Below are 17,423 nucleotides of genomic sequence, written 5' to 3'. Positions count from 1 at the left end.
AAGGTGCCCTTCCTTGCCCAGACATAAAGCTGTATACCAAGGGGCTGAAAAAGTCACTGAAAAAACCTATTACATAGACCAAAGGAGGCCACATGGACCTAGACCATATCAGTAGGGGATGCAAGGGACATCTTAGGCATACTATAACCCCAACCAAGTCACATTCATACCTTCTTGGGGTCCCCCTGCACATCCTTCCTGGTCCACACCCCCTCCTTGGTCATATCCTCCTCAATATCATGCTCAACCAGCTACTCATTCATTTCACTCCTATGCTCAGCCACAACCTTAGTGGAATACACCTCATCAGGGGTGGAGGCCCCAGTACAACACTCCTCCTGCTCTTTTGCCTCCACCACCTGCTCAACCATTAGCTCCTGCTCCACCAAGGCAACCCCAAATGCCTGCCTAGTCGAACCCGAACTCGAACAACAGGCAGGCTCAACAAGTATATAGTGGAGAACCACCTGCCCAACCACAACACCATCCACATCCATCTCAAATATACACTCCCACTCAACTACCCGTACCACCATTTCCAAACCCGTACATTGGAGTAGCTCAACCCAATTATAATGCTGAGGTACAACACTTCCAAACAACTCATCTTGAGCTCAATGATCTTCACCATAGCTCAGGAAGAGTATTGCAAAAAAGAGATTATATTGATATCATTGAAGGACTGCCTCCAACAGAAGAAGATGCCATAGAGAAGATCAAAGAACCATGGGCTGCACTTGATGAAGAGAAGACATCAGAATCAAAGATCGAGAGAGCTCTCCCATGGTCACCATCAAATCCTCCATGTATTCAAGGGAAAAATCAGCAAAAAGAGGAAGATGTGAAGGTCATGATAGAAGAAGACATGGAGAATGATCCAGATCAGAAAAAGGACCAAGGACATCACAACTATATTCAAATATGGTTCTAGATAGTCCTTAAGTTGTAGCAGTACTCTCTTCCTCAACTATGCTTGATTCCTTCAAAGTCAAATAATTTGGTCTCTGAAATCCAAATACCTGTCAAAGCATGCATCTCAAGCCTTCACATCATTTTGTCTATCATCTTGATGCGCACATGGTTTTATTGGAAGTATTATTATACTTGAAAATGATTTTGTTTTTCAAGTAGGGTAGGGTAGAGAAAAAAGAAAAAAGAAAAAATGAAAAATAAGGGAAAAAATAAAAATCTGAGGCGAAAACCTCCTCAGAGGCGCCTCAAATTGGCTCATTGATTGAAAACCTCCTTGAGGCGGTCAATGGGTTGGAAAGAAGAGAAAAGAAAAAGAGAATAAGATCCCCGGGTGAAAGCCTCCCTTGGAGGCGCCCAGGGCAGGCAATTAAGGTGAAAACCTCCTTGAGGCGCCCTAGTTGTTTTCAAAAAAAAAAAAAGAGAAAAAGAAAAAGAGAAATGAATTTCCAGTTTTATTGCAGGCTTTCAAGAGAACTTTAGGAAGAAGCAACAGGTGCCAAGAAAGCTCTGAAATCAGTAACAACACTTATCCTACCTTCCCTCACCTTTCTCCATCATTCTTTCCACCTCACTGTGCTTCTTTTCTGAAAATTGTGTTTTCTATAGGAGGCTCCTGTAGAAATTACAGAGAGCTAGAAATGGTTTTTAAAAGCAGTTTGAGGAATAGGGAAGCTTCATAAATGGTTTATAAATCCTCCTACAGTCTTCAAACCTCTCTTCCATCATTTCCAAGGTTGCATCACAGCCCAAGCTCATTTTTATTACTGTGCAGAAATTGTAGAATGCTCTGATAGAAAAATACATAGAGCAGAAATTTGTTTTTTTCCCTAACTTGAAAATTGTGCATCCATTTAAAAAATTGTTTCATGGGGAGTTATATAGGGATGATGGCAATATGCCCAAGCAATTTCAGCCAATTCCAGTGCATGGTTTCCAAGAAATCAGCCTCCATCACCTTCATACATTTTTGCATTTTCTCCATATCTGTGCATCCGTTTAAAAACCTGTTTCATGGGGAGATGCATATGGGTGATGGTAACATGCCCAAGCAATTTCAGCCAATTCCAGTGCACGGTTTCCAAGAAATTGACCTCCATCACCTTCAACCATTTTCGGTTTTTCTCAAAATCCGTGCATCCATTGAACAAAATGTTTCTATGGGAGGTGCATATTAATGATGGAAACATGCTCATAAAATTTCAGGTCAATCCAGTCTACCGTTTAGGAGCTATGGACAAAACAAGTCACTGTCCTACAAAAATCTAGCATCAGTAGCATGAGGGTGCAAATCTGAAGGTTGAAGCAGACTCCTGAAGATCAAATCCAGCCAGAAAGGATCCTACAAAAAGCACAGCCACATATCAGTAACCAGACAAGCATGCATCCATAGAAACAAAGGCATGCAGCAGAAGGAAAGGCCACAACACCTCACAACGAACGCATTTGACTTCCATGTAAGTGTCTCAACCCGTTCCTCTATCGCATATGTGTAATTTGAAAATGCATAAACAAGTGAAATGGTTGGGATTAAGCCAGAAAAGTGGCCAGTTAAACTGGCCACCCTCAGCTAGTTTGATCGCACTCATACGAAGATCACACTGCACGTGTGTCTAGTCAACTCATGGAAAAATCTAACAGTCAGGCAGTGACGGTTGTTTTGAACTCAAGAGCTAATGATGTCAAGTGATTATAGGCAGAAAAAATGAAGTTTCATAATAGCACTGCAGTGGGGACCAATGGTCTGCATGGGGCCAACATACATTTGGCCAGCTCACCCTCCATCACCAGAAGTCTCCATAAACAACCATAAGAACTCCTCCTTGAAACACTCTCACCACCTTCGCTTTCATTTGTATCGTCGTGTTCTCGATTGCAACAAGCTACCTACTATCTTCAGAGCCTCAAAACAGTTGCTCTCTGCCGTTTTTAGAACCCTTCTGCTTATCAGATTCTACAAGAAATTATTGGGATCTATAAGAGTGGAAACACAGTCTACAAGAGTTGTTCTACAGGAAGAGTAGTCAGCAGATCTGCAAAGGGAAAATTCGGGATTTTTATGCCAAATTCGAACTCGAAAAACGTAGGCTCAGAGAACCCACTCTACCTTTCATATATCTACAAAAGGTGGTGGGATTTGAAGCGAAGAATTAAGTTGAAAAAAAGAAAATGTGAAAACAGAAGTCTGCCTGTATTTTTAAATATATAAAGTCTCTCCATTTTACTCTCTGTAACGGAATTCCATCTCTTTCTCCTCCCTGATATTCTGCTATGAAGAGAAGTGATGCAACAATAGGAAATTAAGCCTATAAAATAATGAATTTGCATTGGGCGGTCTAGTTATTTTGTGAGAGAAAAAAACCATTGTTTTATATACTCTCTATTTTGTCAAGATGTTGTCCCCTCCAAAAAGCCCGAGAAGTCAATTAATGTTGAAAGCAAGGTTTGAAGGGCAGGAAAATTACAATTTGTTTTCGTTAAAAGTAAGAAACACGAAAAACTCTCTCTAGTTCCAGAAAAAACCTCAGCTGTTCCTCTATTTTTAGGTTTGAAAATTTACTGCTCACTTGAGAATTTCCAGCAGTCACTGAGCATCATGACAGGGGGTTTTATGAGGAAGAAGCCTCTGAATTCAACTAAACTGCATGAACACCCAGAAGTGGTAGCCCTCTTTACCAGGGAAAATTGGATGCCTTTCTTTGAAAAATTTCATGGGTATGATGAGGAAGTCACAAAGGAATTTTTATTGTCTTTAAAACCTCATTCAAAAACCCATGCCACAGTCAGTTTCAGGGGTCTAACCATAGAACTTACACTGGAGTTTATCAATAGGATTACAAGCCTCCCACTTGGACTCCCCTGGAGCAAAGAAGAAAAACCACTGGGTCAAGTTGCCAAGAACACCTTCATAGCCTAGGATATTTTTAGAAATATAGTAGGGGAAGATGAGGAGGAAACAGAAAAAGAGGAAAAGACCAAAATAGAGAAAGAAGAACTTGAAACAGAGGAGGAAATCAAAACAGAAGATGAGAAGGAAGAACCTGAAACAGAGAAGAAAAAGACCAGAGCAGAAAGGAGGAAACCCAGAACAGAAAAGAAAAAATACTAAACCAGAGAAGAAAAAGACTAAAGTAGAGAAGGTAGAAACTAAACAAGATGAGAAGAAAACCAAAACAGAGCTTGAGGAAGCAAAGCTAACAGAGGCAGAGAAGACAAAAGAAGAGGAAAAAGAGGAAGAAGAAAGACAACAGTGGGAGGAGGTGGATAGAAAGGTAGGATTCCATGATAAAGAGGAGGATATCACATCAGAAGCATGGGATGTCAGGGAATCCATCAGAGCCATCAAGGATGAAGAGATAGATTAGTTGCTCAGAGGATGAGCAACACCTTCAGTAGGGGGTGATGATGAGCCCCAGAAATGGGTAATTATATGGGCTCATTTTGCCTCTTAATTCAACTTAATCCACCATTCTCATTAGTTTATTGCATGTTTTTGATTATATTTATGCTAATAGAGTGAATTGGGTTAGTCATTATGCCAAAAAGTCTAATGTGTGCTTTACGCAGATTTTTGGTCAATTTTGAGACAAAATCAAAGGTTTAATGAGCATTTGGCAGCCAAATTCGAGGAAGAAAAAGGGAGAGGATTTGTAGGAGGGTGTCCCCTTCATTTATGAACCCTTACCTCAAATTCTCCATCAGAAACTTGGAGCACAAAGGTCCACTTTCCAAGGGGAAACCGAGCAAGTAAAGAAGGACTGTTGTTTATCTCCAGTTCTAGGAAGCCGAGCTCCTTGATTTTAGGAGGGATGTTGGGGGACTCCATTTGTATCAATAGGGGGGCTTAGGGCCTCAGTTTTTTTAGTTATATTTTAGCCAATTCTTATTATATTTTCACACTTTTGTGCAACATTATACTCAGCTCATTTTTGAGCTCTTTTTGAAGACAATTTTGTGATGTAATTGTTATTTTTTGATGAAGATGAACCAAGTTTTGAACCAGCACTAATCTTTTCTAGAGGGCTGAAGCTCTTGGGCTAGGGCCCAACCCAAGTTGCCCAACACCTTCTTTGTGTATTTATATGCTTTTTCTTTCATTCCTGAGATAATTTTTGTTGTTTAGGTTCATTTTGCTTCATTAGATTAGGTTGCTTTTGATGGTTAGAATAGTTGTTTTTGCTTCAATTTGCTTAAGTAGTTTGTTGCAGTGACAGAAAAAGATCCAAAAAGGTCAACAATAGGTCTTGATCTCCTTTCTCCCTCCTTGGGACCATGATTTGAGGTCAAGGCACTACTGCTGCCACCAAAAACATTGTTTTTGCTCTTCCAATGCAACTTCTAGTGTGATATTTCGAGTTGGAGAAGTTGACATTAGTTTGGATTCACATGCTTAGATCATTTCCTATTTATTTACCATGGTTTTCTCGCATGATTTCCTGTTCATAAGATACTGTTCAGCATTTCTCTGGTTTTAGGTCAGAAATTAGGTTAAAATAGACAAAACTCTGTTTTTCGGTTCTTGCTTTGGTCAGTTTTGAGAAGTAAGCGTGAAGCTCTCTTGTAGAACATTTCAGCCCACTATCCCTCCATCAAATATCTATCACCAACTCACTACTCCAAGATTTCCCCACTCATTCGCCACATTTCGCCAATCTGCCCTAATTTCTGCGATTTTTCACAAATTTGCTTCCTTGCCCTTTGAACAAATCCAACCATCTCTTTCGTTCCTAATCTTCCTTGACAAGTTATAGACCCCCCAACACCTTCATCCAGCCTCATTTCCCCTCTCCCATCAATTTTACACCTACAAACCTCTAAAAACCACTTTCGGCCTCCTCTTGTAGATCCTCCTGTAGAACCTCCTGTAGATCCCCTGCAACCTCCTGTAGAAATTCCTGTGAGTGATTTTTCGAAGTCTGATCGCAATGAAAGTCTTCAGAAGGGTACTAGGGGCTTCTTAGGACCCCTCCACACCTTCCTCACCCTCTGCCAAAGCTAACTCCATCTTCCTTTGCCACCAAACCTCTGCACAGTCATAACTAGATAAATCACAAGCATAATAATTTCACATAAAAGCACTCAATAGTACAAAAAGATGATTTCTTCTCATTTATTTTCAGAAGTATCTTGAATAAATGCAATTTACCCTTTCAGTAGTCAATGGCACCCATTTTAGTAGTTTCCATCTCTTTTCTTACAAAAGTAGGGTTATTGGGTAAACTAGCGTTCATTAGGGTTTGCATTTCATTTCAGTTTTTCTTCTCTTTCTGCAAGTAGAATATCCCCTGTAGAATTAGTTTCCTTTCATCACAGTTAAAGCTTCTTCTGAGAACTCATAAAAGTTTTCTTAAGATCCTAGCGAACTTGCGCCAGCTAATCAAGTGACAGCTTGTAGTAAGAGCTAGTACTTGTGCATACAGCATCGTCGCTTCCAAGTTTGTTACAATCTACCGGGTTGATAAAAGTAAAGAAGGAAGCCCCAGGAGTTGCAGCATTATTGCTGCAATACTGGAGCTCACCAGTTGCATGGCAGGTGGGATAGGTTTGGAGGGAGATGGGTGTGATGGGTAAAATGGCTTGTGCAGCAAGCAGGGGCCTTCTCCTAGCTTTCGTGATGCATTTTTCACAAATCAGGCTCAAAACAGGCCACAATAGGTTTTCCTACAGGATGTCTACAAGATGTCCTAGTTCACCTACAGGATCCCCTGTTTTCCTATAGGAACAGGCTGAGAGCATAAGGAGTGCTTTGGACAGTGGTATGGAGCTTAGGAAAGGTGAGTGATGGGAGGAATAAGGCAAGGAAGTGGTTGGAACTCACTCAAAACTTAAACTGAAGCTCTATGATGGTTGGATTTGCTCAACGTGCATGGCAAGTTATCCTTGTGAAATGATAACTTGGATTGAGAACTTAGTGACCTTTGGTGATCATGGGTGGGTATGGTTTGGTTGAGGTTGATGATATGAGGTCTTCCTGCAATATTTAAACTCCTACAACATACACATCATTGTTGGCATTTATCCATAAATCATTCTAAAGCAAGAAGGGTTTACAACAATATGAGGAAATAGAATTTGCATCATTTATTTTCCAAGTTCATGCATGGAAACACTTGAAACCTATTATGAAAGCATTGTGAAATATAATACAAAACTTAAGATATCAAAAATAACAACCACGACCTATCTTCTAAAACTGAAAGATGATGACCTAATTAACGGAAAAACCCTAAATTTCATAAGAAACCAGAATTCCGTCTTTTTGGGGCTGAATGGGTGCTCTTCCTCAAACCATGGTCCTTGAAGGGAGGAATGAGGTAAGATCCACCTGTTATCAGCCTTTTTTTAATATTTTCTTATCTCTCTAATGCTACTATTAAATCTAGGCACAAATGGAAGCAAACTAATCGAATTTACCAATACTTGCAATGTAATAATGCCAAAATCAATTTAACAAGTAATCTATGAAATAACCTAAGCATACAAGTACAGTAAGAGGAACCTCTGCTGCTAGGGTTGGGCCCTAACCCAAGAGCTTCATCCCTCTGAGTCAACTCAGTGTTGGATCAAGGGAATGCTCATTTTCATTAACATATCAAAAAATACATAACAATGTTTGGTCACAATCCTTCAACTTGAAAACTGCTTAGCTATTTTGCATAAAAAATCCAAATCCTAATGAGGCTTTAGGCCTCTTTAATTATACAAATTCCTTAAATATAGGTAGGATTGACTCCCAATCTTAATATTAACTGGTTCTTAACTATCATTGGCTTGGTTGCCAATGATCCTCATGACTCAGATGCTTGCAACTCTGAGCTTGTGTGATTTTATTAAGGGATCTTCGAGTGAGTGAGGATTTAATGAGGGAGATCCATATCCTATAATCTCTCCTTCTTGCCTCATTCGAGTTCCTGCACCTTAATTAGCCATAATTTTCTCCCAAAAACCTACAATCAATGCACATTAGACCACTAGAAATAACATCTTACTTTTACTCATCTCATTAAGCAAAATATAATTAAAACATGTAAAGAATTATGAGAAGAGTTGATTTTAGTAAGCTTGGAGGTGTATTAAGGTCCATATATTTTACCCAATGATGAGCCTCATCATCAGCCCCTACTGAAAGTGCTGCTCATCCTCTGAGCAACTCAGCCTATGTCTATGTCCTTCATTGCTTCGGTGGATTCCCTAACATCCCATCCTTCTGTTGTAGCCTCTTCCTCTTGTGAATAAAATCTTGCATTATTCTCTATCTATTCCCACTACTTTCTTTCTTCTTCTTCTTTTCTTCCTTACAACATTCCCAATATCAATGGTGGACTGAGCCTCAAACCAATCCAATTGAGTTTGAGTCTTTGTAGTGCCTGCTTATACATTGGGGTTCTATTTAGTGCCTCTATCATTCTGTTAGGAGAATGATATTCTTTGATTTTTAGGCTACAAGGTAAGGTGTTGCATCTCCTTTGGCAGGCTTGTTGGCTTTCATCTCCTAGCAATCTTAGCATGTCTTCAAAGTGTGTGATTGTCTGTTCTTGTACAACAAGGTACCTTGGTGCAATCTTGGTATCATTTTCAATGAGGTTGTGGGTGTTGATGACAAACATTGGGTTAGATTGTTCTGCTCTAATCATAAGGGGTTAGGCCTCTTCTTTTTCAAATAAATTTTTCATCTCTGTAGCTCTTGCTTCCTCATGATTCATCCAAGATGCTAAGGCCATCAATTGCAAGTCCCCTATCTTTGGATTTGGGTCCCACACATTTAAATCTATCAAGGTTAAATTGTGTAAGTAAAACTCATATATGTTTGCTCTATATTCCAAGGTGCTTTGATCATAGAGATCAATGAATTGTCTATAGTATTGGAAGGGCATAGTTCCTCTTTGTGCTAGGGTTTTTATCTGGAATTGTACCCATTTTTCCTTGAGGTACAAGGCATATGACCTTTCTAGCATCCTGCAATGGATTATCTCCATGGAAAAAATGGCCATAGTTGCCAATTTGCTTTCCCTTTCTTTTAGTTTCTTCCTTAGCCATGTGTTCTCAGCCTCTAACTGAGATTTCATCATTTGTTCTCTGTCTCTTATGCTGCTCAATTCTCTACCCATCTCATGCAATTTCTCCTCCATGTGGCCTACATCCTCTACCCCTTTTGATTTAGCAATTTGCATCCACTTGTGTTTCCTTGCCCTCTCTTTTTCAAGTTCAAAGAATAGGGAAATGGAAAAATTCTATGGTATCACCCTACCTCCTTCAATGAACCTATAGTAGGAGCTAAGGTTTGGCTGTGGGCTAGGTTATTTTAGTTCTTGGCCCTCTTCCGTTGTTTCTTGTTTAGTAATTCCTTCCTGGTCTCTTTTCTGTGTTTCTTTTAGGTTTGACAGAGTTTCCTGTAAGATGGTCTCTGCTTCCTGTAGGTCTCATTATGTCTCCTATAAGAGACCTTTTCCCTTTGATGAGGCTGACCTTGTTGTGACACGCCTCCTAACATAAGTGATTGGAGAATTGGGAGAAGCTCGTTTTGATGTTCCTTTTCCTTCATTTTTCTTTAGAGGGACTGCCTTCCCTTGTTGTTTTGGTGAATCCTCAAGGATAATTGGAGTTTTGGTAGGGTTTTGAGGTCTCCCTTGTCTAATTCTAGTGCTCTTTCTTGTCTTGAAGTATAGTGGGGTTTGTCTTTGCCTCATTCCCTTTGATTTGATAGGTGTACTTATGGTAGGAGCAGTTGTTGCCTCTTTCTCTGTAGGCTCTAGAGACACCCTCGGTGATTCTTCTTCTTCTCTGCCTTGAGCTGCAAACTTTTGTTCATCCTTCTATCTGTTTTCCTCTTTTCCATTTTCTTTTTCATCCTCTTCTTTGTCTCCTCCTTCCTCTTCTTTTTCTTCCTCTATTATTCACTCTTCTCATGTGTTTCATATTTTGTTTCTTCCTCTGTCTCTTCTTCATTTTCCTCCTTTGTTTCTTCTTAATTTTCCTCTTTTGCTTCTTCTTCTCCCTCACTAGCAGTAGGTATTTTGTCATACTCAATAGCTTGAATTTCTCCTTCTGCCTGCATGTATGAAAATGTTGTCCATGCAATAGGGAATCTTAAGATTTATTGAGCATATTGAAGGATAAGTTTGATCAACCCATGATGGGATAGTTTCTGATGTTTTCCCTCTTGCACCTTGATGCTCATGTCTACCATGGATTGTAGAAGAAAATAGGGTATACTCAATCTATTATGAGGAGGTGTTTTCTCTCCAAATCTCAGTTCTTGGAGGAGTCTGAACTAGTATCCATACACTACACTGTATCTCCCTTCACATGAAATATATTTGATGAGGAGGTAATTGACTTCATTCAAAGGGTATGGAATTCTCTCCCTTCTAACCCCATTTTTGTCCTCTATTGGCTCTTCTCTCTATTGGGTGCTAAAAGGTGTCTTCTAAAACTCCTAATTGCCTCACATTAATTATCAACCTGGGCAAGTCCTTTTATTCCAAGAGTGTACACAATATGTGCAAGCTATGAATCTAAAGAGTAATGCTTTTTAAAATGAAGTATAAACCTCTTATACAAGAGTAAACAGATGCATTTGTAAAACTCAACTTGCAACTGTTAAAGGAAATATTACATCTAAGCATCAAGACTTAATCCTCAACTAAAATCATAAATAAATCTCAAACAAGCAAGTCAATTGGCAATAGCATCAACCGACATCATAGTAGCATTAACCAATCCCTTCTAGCTGATTCTATCTAAACACACTCAATCTCAATTAAGCAATTCTAATGGAAATGATGTCAACCAAGAGTTCAGTAGTATTAACCAATACCTTTCAGCTGATTCTATAATAACCACACCCTTATCGTGATCGATAAGATTCAATGCTTTAACTGATAATCAATTTAATCTACAGTAAGCATAAATGGAAGCGAATGACAAAGCTGCGAATCACATAAGGTCAGAATAAGGTAAACTAACTGCAATACAGGAAATCGTAAAATAGAAAACAAGATAAACTCACAGAGAATGGAAAAACATCAAACCAATAAAACTTGTGTGAATTAGAAATATATAACACAAAGGATAGCAATTTGATCCACCAGAGGCCGGGCCCTTAGCCACCAATGAATACTGTTGAGCTACTTCAGAGAATACGAATGAATAACAACGTAAATTATGTATTAACCATTGAACTCAATCCTCATTACAATACGGTCATGTTCCTCAAAAGCACGAGTCTATAAATTAAAATTACAATTTGCAATAAACAAAGATCGATTGATTCCTTCCCTTTCTACAGTTTTCACTTTTATAGTAAAAAAAGGTAAAAGATATTGAGGGATTCAAAACTGAATGCTATCTTATGATATTCTTTTTATTTAGCATTGATCCTCCTGATTTTTCCTCCGGCTTGACTGCAACCGACATGCCTTATTCCTCCTTTGTTAGTTTACAATGTTCCATATCTAGGGAATAACAGTTGTTCCTTTCATCGTTTTTCTACATAAAAAGGATTAAGAGTATGGTGGCTAATTCTTAATCAAGAGTAGCTCATTCATTTCTTATCATAATCCATCAATATGTTAGCGTATCAGCATACCAAAGAGATAAGAAAAGAGGAAAAAGGCACTGTAATTGAGAGTAAATACATACCCATTGCATAACTCAACATACTCCCCTGCTTACCCTGTTTCATGTCCTCATGAAAAGTAAATAGTTCTTATGCAATGCAGTTAAAGAGTAGGCTGGAGAGAAAACTTCAAAAATTGGCCTAAAGCCATGATGTTGAGCTAGGAGCACAAAGGCGAGCCTTTCTTTTCCTTCAGGCAACTCGTAGTCAGCCCAATACCCTTCAGGAGGATACCAAATAATGGGACTCCGAAACCGGCATCCCAACCAATAAGGTCCTTCTCTTAAAATAAGATTGTTGTAGGTGATCATCTAAGCTGCAACAACTTTAAAATTCCTATAATTAAATGGTTCCCTTTCTTTCACACTATTAGTGGAGATTGTCCATCTGAGCTTAGATGTAGTCAAGGATCTTTCTTGAATGGAGAGGAAATATGTTATTCCTTTCTACAAAATCTCCTTATGTATGGGTCCTAAAGTTTTAATCACGCCCTCTCGTGTCATCAACTTTTTATGGTTGGAAAAAATTTGTAAAGGGTTTTTAGGTTCACTCCTCACCCAACGATCCAATCCATGTTCCTGTCTTTGAAATGCATTATAAGCTTTAAACCATTTGAGTTGGTTAAATGCAAATGAGATAAAAGCCTGGAATTGAACGTCTCCAAAAAAAGTATTAGGGTTCTTTTCCACCTCTTTTTCTAATATGAAATTGTGTCGATAGAATTCACAAAGAAGCCTCTGGACCTTTACACCATGTTGCTTGCAGCAATTTATAAAATATTCAATTGTCCCTAATTCAATTGGTTCACCAGCTCTTACAGCTTTGATTTTCAATAAAGGGTACCGTTCTAATAAGAACAAGGCATAACTGGGGGCGGGAGACCTACATGTCAGGACATCTGAATACAGTGAGCAGATGGTGTTTGTCTGATTCATGACTTTGTCTAGCTTGAATTTCACCTTCTCTAGCTTTTCTTCCACCTTTCTACACCTGTCAAAGGTCTCATCCTCCATTATAGTTAGTTCCCTAAGTTGTTTCTGTAGCTCTTGATATCTCTGCAGGGACACTATCTCTTGTTCATATCATTCTAAAGTGAGTCGGGCTTGTGCCAATTCCTCCTGAAGATTTAGTAAAATAGGGTCATGGTGCGTCAGAATGTCTTTGGCTTGTATGTCCGTCTGAGTGCCTATGCTACAAGAGGGGATATCCTCTGTCTGCACTTCTTTATTGTCGAAGGTTGAAACCTCGATCTGAGTAGCTACATCTACTAAATCTGCATGCAATCCTGCTTGAGTGGCGATTGTTCGAGTAGGTATGAGCTCAGTTTGAGTCCTTGTAGCCCTACCTTCACATAAGTCCGTTTGCATGACCACATTGGCTACCTTAGGGGTATTGTTCAGAGTTTTTCCCATTGTAATTTCCTTTATTTTTCGTCGGAGCCTCTTGACCGTCTTACGAAGCTTCTGGTGTTCTTTTCTTAGCTTCTTCAATTTTGTTCTAGCTCCGTGCCTCTTCTGAGGAGTAACTAGTCTGATAATAGTCTCGTTAGTAGCCTCTTTCTCTAAAGAGCCTGGTTGTTCACCCTGGCTTTGCTCCAGTAAGACTGTGTCTCCAGATTGATTAACAGACTCCTGAATAACCTCTATCTCTGCTTCCTCTTCTTGGCCTATGAATTTTGTGTCTAGATCTTCATGACCGTTTTCCACTGGGAGTGTGTCACCAGATTGGTTCTCTATTTCCTGAATAGCCTCTTTATTTGCTTCCTCCTCTCAGTTTGTATCTTTTAGGGAAGGCTGAATTCTGTTATGCCCTGAATTCCCTAGAGATTGGGCTTCACCTAAGTTAGGATTCAGAGGTTCTTCAAGCTGCATGTAGACGTTCATATTGGCTAGGACCTGGGCCATCCCTGCCTCGAAATCCTGCAAAAAATCGTCTTTAGAACTCATATTTGGTGTTGGAGTTGGCCCCACTTCATTTTCTCATTCATCGTCAAAATGCCCTACTCCTTCCTGCACTGAGTCGGGTCTATCTCCTTCGTCAGGTTCCGATTTAGGATTATCTTGTCCCTCTGGCTCTGGTTGCAAGTCCTATACATTTACTGAGCTAGATAATTATGTTGGTTGACTAGCATTGCCTTGAGGATTTTTAGACATTCCCTGGTCTGAATTCAACCTTGTAGATCGTCTACACTTGTGAGGTCTACTTCCTGAAGGGGCAGTCCTTTTTCTTTTTGGAACAGGGTTAGGTGCTAGTAGGTTTTCACACCTTTCGAGGGCTGATATGAGATCATCCCATGTTGATTGTTGTTGGGAAAGGTTGTGACTAACTATTAACTTGATCAGAAAATGGTTGCTAACTACTGTCTCTGGGTGCTGAGAGCATCTCAGCCTCTCGGCAGTGTCATGCACTAATGAATTCAACAATGCAGGCAAATTAATAGAGCATTTTTTTTTTGAGACTGCTAAAAGTTTGAGTTTCCGCGGCCTTACCACGTCTCGATGCCCATCACAGGTGTTAAGACATATTTGGGCACTGCAACCCCAATCTTATATGTTGTTAAACCTAGGGCTCTTTAACCCCTAAAAGTGTTGTTTCATACCCTAAAGGATCATGGTCAACTGATTACATCATTCCCCAGAAGTTCCACCTAAAAAACTACTCATATCTGGCCAAAACAGGACCATAATAACTGCTCCACTATCAGGGTGCGATGCATATTGACTTCTACACTATCCAGGTGTGATGCATACTGAAGAGGCCTTCTGTAGGGTGTGATGAGTGAGGATGGACAAATTTTCAAGACAATTTTCTAAGTGGATGCTCATGGAATCTTCCGGAAACTTCTCCTATGACACTTGCCTCTCTGAATTTGCCCAGGGATGAGTAAGAGATCTAAGAAATATCCAAGTGGAACCAAGAACAACAAGTGGAATGACACTAATCAAAAACCCAGAGATGATTCACACCCTTGCAAACATCTATAAATGGATCCCTCATCTGAGAGATCTAGAGGCTGGAATTTTGTAATTTGTAAGGAAATGCTAATAATTTGTCTTTGAGAAAGAGCATTGTATTGTTTGGTGATTTTGCTTTTCATGAGGTGAAGAGGGCTTTGATGCTGGGAGGATGATGCTGGATCAGACAGCTGGGTTGCAATTCTCCTTTCTATTTTAATAAAGTTCTTTGAGTTTTCCTCCATACAATCGTGTATTTGTGAATCTTGTTATTTGTGAATGCTATTGTATGTTCAATGTATTTCTGATTTTGCATTGTTTATGATATAATAGATCGAGATGCTTTGATGGTGTTTTGTTACTTTGTTTCTACAAGTATTCTCTAAGCGGGACAAGTAGGAGAGGAGTTGCAAGCTCTATCAAGGGGGAGAGAAATCAAGCAAGGAGTCAAGCGGAAGATCCAGGTTGGTCCCTTTGCTTCTCTCTTATCTATCATACATAGAGGAAATCACAAATTGATTTTATTGTTTGTTTTTAGGATAGCTGCCAATCCTAGTGGGACTAGCAGATCGAAAAGACACTAGTTTTCCCAGAAATAGCAGGTAATATAGTTATGGAAAATTCATGCCAATTCTCCCCATGGATCTCCTAGAGAAGATGGTCGAATGCCTTTACCCTTCTTTATTAGCTCTTGTCCTTCGTCCCTAAAAATATCCATAGCGTTATGCAACTTTAGTCGCTTATCAGCCCATACTAGTCCTTCTGCCGGTAGCCAAGACACCTCTGCTATCACAGCATCTGTTACAGTAATTTGTCTACCTTTTACCAAGGATTTTCCATTTTGTAGATGTTGTACAAATCCAATGGTGATTTCCTCATTGGGGGGTTGAAATATTGTAAAATATGCTGTCCATCCTGTGTGAGCTAGAATTTCCCTGGCTCCATCAGAGACATCTAGTATTAAAGGTTCTCAGTGCACTGCTTTTCCTCCCATGATGCTTGAGTTCTTCCTACTCCTACAAATGATTAGTATAGTGGAGAAAACACAGCAATGAGCAGCAGCCGAGAGATGGAACAAGTAGTTGTAACAACACTGTCAGGTGATGCTTTATGAAAATAAATATCGTTAAATTGAGGATTGTTATAATGTCACACGCTCTGTGATTACGGGATGTCGTATTATTCTACAAAATAAAATAAAATGATGATAGTGCATGCATGGGTGTACTGGAGGTCCCCGCCCCCTCTTGAAATTAAAGGTCACCTACAACCAAATGGACGAAAAGATGACGTTCTGGTGGAGAAGTACAGGGGTGATGGATTGGGTTGTGAAGGCAGTAGAGTACATCTATTAATGAAAGGATCATAAAAGGATATTGGGGTAATGAAAACAAGGCGTGTAACAAGAATTATTAATAAGTGATAAGATGCCATGAGGTGATACAATAAATAAAAAGGACAGTGTTCGTAAGAGATGATACCTTACCGTCGTTATTCCACTTGAAAATGATGTGATTGATTTTAGAAAATTTTAACTCATGCATAAAGGTTCAAGGTAAGGTAAGTTAGGGAAATAATCTCTCCATAGAAAAGATAGAAAAATAAGAAGAGGGCATTGTAATGATTATTGATGTAGTAAATAAAACTTCAATACCATAAGCAAAGCTTCTGCGACCTGTAGGCATCCACAGCCTCGACAGAGTTGATTTTTAACCCTTAGGAGCCAAGATCATCTACGTATAGTTGGGGAAGTGAATTATGATGTCTTCAGTAGAGATCAATGTGATGGCATGGTGACCAGATAAACACATTGCCATTCACTCGGAAGTAGCGAAAGTGGTCAGGCTGGCTCATGATGAGACCTCCTGTTCCAAGGTTTTTGTTTCTTGATGCATCCATTGGATCATATCCCTGGAGTGGTGGCCATAGTGGGAATGGCACTTCGTCACATCCCTATGAACATGGTAGGCTAGGTCGTGATGAGACCCCCTATCCTCCATCTGTAGATCAAAAAACATAAAATTGTTAGTGAATTTTATTATTATCTATCTATATATATATTTTCTTTTTACACTTCCCATTTTATATATAGAGGGTGGCTCAGTACTCCTTAAGAGTAGGGATGGTGGAAGAAGTTTAAACATATCAATAGAAAAAAATATACCCATAATATTATTGATAATAAGTAGAGAGAATTATACTAGAGGGAGTAGAACCAACATGGTGAAGATAATCAATCAATATCATTTATAACAGAAATGAGGACAGTGAAGTGATATAGATAATTGTGTCCTTTCTTTTTCAATCATCACAAAACAATATTGTTAAAGATAATAATGTTAAGGATATTCACCTGCTTCAATAGACTCCATACTTGTTTTCCTCATATATGTATTGTACTCTATGCCATAAAGAGGGAAAAAAGATGAGTTGGGATGGGCTAGGAATGATCATGCAAGGGCAAGAAAGGGTTGTTCTAAAAATAGTCACAAAGTGTTATTCCCTTGAGGGAACAACAAAAACACTTGAAAAAGTGTTGTTCCCTTTAGGGAACAACAGCTGTTCTCTGTAGGGAACAACAAAATCATACTCAAAAAAAAAAAAAAACTTGTTGTTCGCTAGAGGGAACAACAGTTGTTCCCTCGAGGGAACAACAAAAAGAAAAAACACAGAAAAAGTGATGTTCCCTTTAGGGAACAACAAAAATACTCGCATAAAGTGTTGTTCCTTGTAGGGAACAAAAAAAACACATGGAAAAAGTGTTGTTCCCTTTAGGGAATAGCAGTTGTTCCCTGTAGGGAACAACAAAAAAAAACACACGAAAAAGTGTTGTTCCCTTTAGGGAACACAGTTGTTTCCTGTAGGGAACAACAAAAGAAAAC

Source organism: Pinus tabuliformis, chromosome 1_1 (assembly GCF_031772625.1).
Source record: "Pinus tabuliformis cultivar Carrire ecotype Pingquan chromosome 1_1, CPIR1, whole genome shotgun sequence".
NCBI classification, from domain to species: domain Eukaryota; kingdom Viridiplantae; phylum Streptophyta; class Pinopsida; order Pinales; family Pinaceae; genus Pinus; species Pinus tabuliformis.
Note: the sequence above shows the minus strand (reverse complement) of the source record.